This window comes from Aquarana catesbeiana, linkage group LG05 (genome assembly GCF_042186555.1).
Source record: "Aquarana catesbeiana isolate 2022-GZ linkage group LG05, ASM4218655v1, whole genome shotgun sequence".
Classification (NCBI taxonomy): Eukaryota; Metazoa; Chordata; class Amphibia; order Anura; family Ranidae; genus Aquarana; species Aquarana catesbeiana.
Window position 1 is genome coordinate 175665808 of NC_133328.1, and position 6039 is coordinate 175671846.

Consider the following 6039-nt stretch of genomic DNA (forward strand, 5'->3'; position numbering starts at 1 on the left):
TGCTCCGACCACCTCCTCTGAAGCTTTATGGACCTTTTGTAGTCAGCACCCTTCTGAAAGGCCCAATATACCTGTTAGATGTGGCCAGATAGGATCTATTGTTGGCGGCTACATGCCACCAATGGATAAGGCAGTTCAGCTTAAACTGAAATTTGGTATGGATTTTTTTCTGGAATACAGAATTCTACACATTAGTTACAGTGTGTATCCCATTGCTTGCAAGTGATTGCTTCTACTACAGTGTTCCCCTCAGAGCAGTTGGGTACCATTCTCAGCAGCAGTCTTCCGGCCCTATTGGAGTTTACTGCAGTGATAACTACAGGGAAAAGTTGTGTTGACCAGCCGCCCGCCCCTTCTGCTTTCTCTGCCATTCACAGAACTAGTATTACTACACTCCCACAATGCATTGGATTATGTGAATGGATGAAAGGGCAGTAGGTAAAGGAATTCCTAAAGTCGGATACACACTATTAGTTTATTTTTTCGTTCAACCTAGCTCCGGTCAGAGGCGCTGTACTAACCATGCGAGGTAAGTTCAGCGATCTCCCCAGCTGATCTGTTGTGTTCTGACAGGGGGACAGGCACTGAGAGCACTGACCGGGAGTTGGTCGGATGCTGGCCAAACGACCACGCTCCCCAATGCATTTCACTTTGCCCCCGGAGCTAAATCCTCACAGGGTTTTGCTGTGATGTGCGACTTTCAGGACTTCCTTTCCCTGCTTGGATGTTTTGAGCTGGGACGAGCTCTGTCCCTGTTGCCACTCCCAGCGGTTTGTCATGCAACAGGACCTAGTGGAGCCTTGAGTGGCATTTTTGTTCTGAATGGAGAGGTAGATTAATGGTAAGTCTTGTCCATTCACAGAACGCATGATGCATTGTGGGATTGTAGTAATAAAGAGTTCTGTGAAAACTTTCCTTTGTAGCAGAGGCAGCTTTAAACCCTTGTCAAAAAGGTCTATACCCTGTATGGGGAGTTTTCTCTTTCCCTCCATCAGGGGTGTGTAGGGCATTGAAGGAGCACCCCCTCAGAATGGTCTCCCCTTTTCCTGTTGATTTTTGGTCCTCCTCAACCCCCTCTCTTGCTATGGGCCTAGGTTCTGAGCAAGACAATCAAAATTATCCCTATGAACCAGGTAATCCATGGCTTGACTTATCTGTCTCTTATTGTAAACATGTGGTGGTCTTTTTCCCCCAGCATAAGTTCAGAGGACTTTGTGGGATCAAATTGGCTGGGTATAAGTCCTCCTTCTGTGACTGTTCTGCATCTCCTTGAGGAAGATTCCCCAGATACTTTCCTTTGCTCTGCCCTTATTCATGCAACTGTCTTTAGCAGTGTCTTGTTTCTTATCTGCCAGGTCCCAGGGACAACTCTGGGTGTTTGATTGGATGTTTCCTTGTTCATCCTTATTTTCTGCAGGTATCCCTGCTTCTCCAGTCTGGGGCTGAGATATAATTTCCATCCCTGTGTACCATTATGGGGGTGCTTTCCATACTAATGTACCCTTTTACTCAGGCTGACTTTGTTGGACTGTACCCTTGAGGTTTTTGTGTTATGTTCATTTTAAACATTCTTAGATATTTATTTTTTTTCGAAAGTAGCTGTCTGGCTTGCATGGAGTTTTCTTTCACTTAAGAGCTAGGAGGATAAGGCTTTGGCCTTTCCATGTAGACCAGCTGGTCTTGTGTTAACCACTTCCGTACCGCCGATGTACGCCCCTACTTTGAGGTCGGATATCATTTTTATGGCAGCAGCTAGCTACCATAACCCCGGTATACCCGTGTTCGGCGGTCTGGTACAAGATAAAAGTGGTCTCTGCGGCAGATTCGCTGCAAGATCACTTTTATCGGTGGCGGGAGAGGGGCCCCCCTCCCACCGCGATCTGGTGCCCTCCGACGCTTACCGGAGCCGTCGGCAGCGGCGGAGGCGATCGGATCCTTCCTGCGGCTGTGCATGGAGACGAGTGAGGGGAAGATGGCCCCCACCCGTCTCCATGATACTGCAGGGTGGAAGCGACGTCAAAACGTCACTTCTGCCCATAGCTCTTAAAGGGTAATTTTTTTAAATGACAACATTTTTTTTTTTTATTATTGCATTTTAGTGCAAATATGAGATCTGAGGTCTTTTTGACCCCAGATCTCATATTTAAGAGGTCCTATCGTGCTTTTTTTCTATTACAAGGGATGTTTACATTCCTTGTAATAGGAATAAAACTGACACAATTTTTTTTTTAAACAGTGTAAAAAAAAAAAAGGTAAAATAAATAAGAAAAAAAAAAATTTTTTAAACGTGCCCCGTCCCGCCGAGCTCACGTGCAGAAGCAAAGGCATACGTGAGTAGCACCTGCATATGAAAACCGTGTTCAAACCACACGTGAGGTATCGCTGCGATTGGTAGAGCGAGAGCAATAATTCTAGCTCTAGACCTCCTCTGTAACACAAAACATGCAACCTGTAGAATTTTTAAAATGTCGCTTATGGAGATTTTTAAGGGTAAAAGTTTGTCGCCATTCCATGAGCGGGCGCAATTTTGAAGCGTGACATGTTGGGTATCAATTTACTCAAAAAAAGGAATGTAAGGAAGATAGGGGGCGCTAGATACCATATTATTCAAGTGCTCTAAATAAATAAATCTCCTGCATTACCAAAAAAATGGAAATGTAAGAAAGCTAGGGGGCGCTAGATACCATACTATTCAAGTGCTTTAAATAAATAAATATCCTGCATTACCAAAAAAATGAAAAACATAATAGTGACAAATCATAATTAGATTACACATTGAAGTGCCCACAATAGTGAAAAAAATATATATAGTGATTGATTGTCCACATAAAAAAGTGATTTGAAGTGGTTGAAATGATATCTTTCAATAATCTCCCAATCTTGTTGCTGTAAACAAAAGTACGTTCGTTCAGGGAAGACGTTCATTACGAAACGTACGTCGGAGCGGTACGTGGTCACATGTCCTATCACCCAACAATATCCGGATCCTTTGGCTGCCCCCCTGTGTAAGCTGGAACGCACGCCAGCGTGGAGGAGACATGAAAGGCTTTTTCTGACTGCGAAGTCACCCTGACATGCAAGCAGCCCCAGTGCCGGGTAGGCACCCACCAATGTAAGCAGCCATTTGGCTTTTTAATTTGTTTACTTTTTTAATAAATGGTTTTACGCTATGGAGACTGTTTTTGTTTCCTATGTATCCTTATCCTATCTTGAATGAGCTTGACGGGAACGATCCATGCCTATAATACCAACCACAGTCCGGCCATCCATGTGAGCAGGCACAACCCTGCACAAGCGCTAGTGACTCTCTTTTTAACTAAAGGAGTCATTGGTATCTGGTAAGCAGATATCTACTACTTCGAGGTGTTTTCCTTTTCTTATTTTCCTTTGGTGATGGAAAACCTTTTGTTTACAGCAACAAGATTGGGAGATTATTGAAAGATATCATTTCAACCACTTCAAATCACTTTTTTATGTGGACAATCAATCACTATATATATTTTTTTCACTATTGTGGGCACTTCAATGTGTAATCTAATTATGATTTGTCACTATTATGTTTTTCATTTTTTTGGTAATGCAGGATATTTATTTATTTAAAGCACTTGAATAGTATGGTATCTAGCGCCCCCTAGCTTTCTTACATTTCCATTTTTTTAGGTAATGCAGGAGATTTATTTATTTAGAGCACTTGAATAATATGGTATCTAGCGCCCCCTATCTTCCTTACATTCCTTTTTTTGATTATCTATTTTTTTGATTATTCAAAAATTGGGGAGCAGCTTACACTGATTGTTTATATATTTCCACAAATTTTCTTTATTGTTGGGAATGTTTTCTTACTAGATGTATCACCAGTATATGTAATTCATATATATTATCTGCTATCGACACCACTGGCGCGAAGGTTTTTACTATTTTCCATCAATTTACTCAGCCTAACATTATCTTTCACAATATAAAAAAAAAAGTTGGGCTAACTTTACTGTTTGAATTAAAAAATAAGACAAGTGTATTTTTTAAAAAAAGTGCGCTTGTAAGACCGCTGCGCAAATATGGTGTGACAGAAAGTATTGCAACAACCGCCATTTTATTCTCTACGGTGTTAGAAAAAAAATGTATAATGTTTGGGGGTTCTAAGTAATTTTCTAACAAAAAAAAACAGTTTTTAACTTGAAAACACCACATCTAAAAAAAGAGGCTCAGTCTGAAAGTGGTTAACCACTTGCCGACTGCCTCACGCATATATACGTGAACAGAGCGGCACGGGCAGGCAAAATCACGTACCTGGTACGCGATTGCCTTCCCGCGGGCAGGGGGTCCGATCGGACCCCCCCCCCCCGGTGCCAGCGGCGGTCGGCATTTGTCTAGGAGCGATCAGAGATGAGGGGGAGGCCATCCGATCGTGGTCCCCCCCTCGCGATCGCTCCCAGCCAATGAGAAACATCCCCTGCCTGTGTATAGTACACACAGGCAGAGGATGTGATGTCATCTCTCCTCGGCTCGGCAGTTTCCGTTCCGACGCCGAGGAGAGAAGACATCTGAGTAAGTGTAAAACACTACACAACACAGTAGAACATGCCAGGCACACTAAACACACCCGATCCCCCCCCGATCCACCCCCAATCACCCCCCCCCCCCTGTCACAAACTGACACCAAGCTGTTTTTTTTTTTTTTCCTGATTACTGATTGGTGTCCGTTTGTGACAATTAGAAGTGGTAGGGCAGTGAGTATTAGCCCCCTGTAGGTCTAGGGTACCCCCCTAACCCCCCCTAATAAAGTTTTAACCCCTTGATCACCTCCCGTCACCAGTGTCGCTAAGCGATCATTTTTCTGATCGCTGTATTAGTGTCGCTGGTGACGCTAGTTAGTGAGGTAAATATTTAGGTTCGCCATCAGCGTTTTATAGCGACAGGGACCCCCATATACTACCTAATAAATGTTTTAACCCCTTGATTGCCCCCTAGTTAACCCTTTCACCACTGATCACTGTATAACTATTACGGGTGACGCTGGTTAGTTTGTTTATTTTTTATAGTGTCAGGGCACCCGCCATTTATTACCGAATAAAGGTTTAGCCCCCCGATCGCCCGGCGGTGATATGTGTCGCCCCAGGCAGCGTCAGATTAGCGCTAGTACCGCTAACACCCACGCACGCAGCATACGCCTCCCTTAGTGGTATAGTATCTGAACGGATCAATATCTGATCCGATCAGATCTATACTAGCGTCCCCAGCAGTTTAGGGTTCCCAAAAACGCAGTGTTAGCGGGATCAGCCCTGATACCTGCTAGCACCTGCATTTTGCCCCTCCGCCCGGCTCGGCCCAGCCCACCCAAGTGCAGTATCGATCGATCACTGTCACTTACAAAACACTAAACGCATAACTGCAGCGTTCGCAGAGTCAGGCCTGATCCCTGCGATCGCTAACAGTTTTTTTGGTAGCGTTTTGGTGAAATGGCAAGCACCAGCCCCAGGCAGCATCAGGTTAGTGCCAGTAGCGCTAACACCCATGCACCGTACACCTCCCTTAGTGGTATAGTATCTGAACGCATCAATATCTGATCCGATCAGATCTATACTAGTGTCCCCAGCAGTTTAGGGTTCCCAAAAACGCAGTGTTAGCGGGATCAGCCCAGATACCTACTAGCACCTGCGTTTTGCCCCTCCGCCCGGCCCAGCCCACCCAAGTGCAGTATCGATCGATCACTGTCACTTACAAAACACTAAATGCATAACTGCAGCGTTCGCAGAGTCAGGCCTGATCCCTGCGATCGATAACAGTTTTTTTTGTAGCGTTTTGGTGAACTGGCAAGCCCCAGCGGCCTAGTACACCCTGGTCGTAGTCAAACCAGCACTGCAGTAACACGTGGTGACGTGGCGAGTCCCATAAGTGCAGTTCAAGCTGGGGAGGTGGCAAGCACAAGTAGTGTCCCGCTGCCACCAAGAAGACAAACACAGGTCCGTCGTGCCCATAATGCCCTTCCTGCTGCATTCGCCAATCCTAATTGGGAACCCACCACTTCTGCAGCGCCCGTAC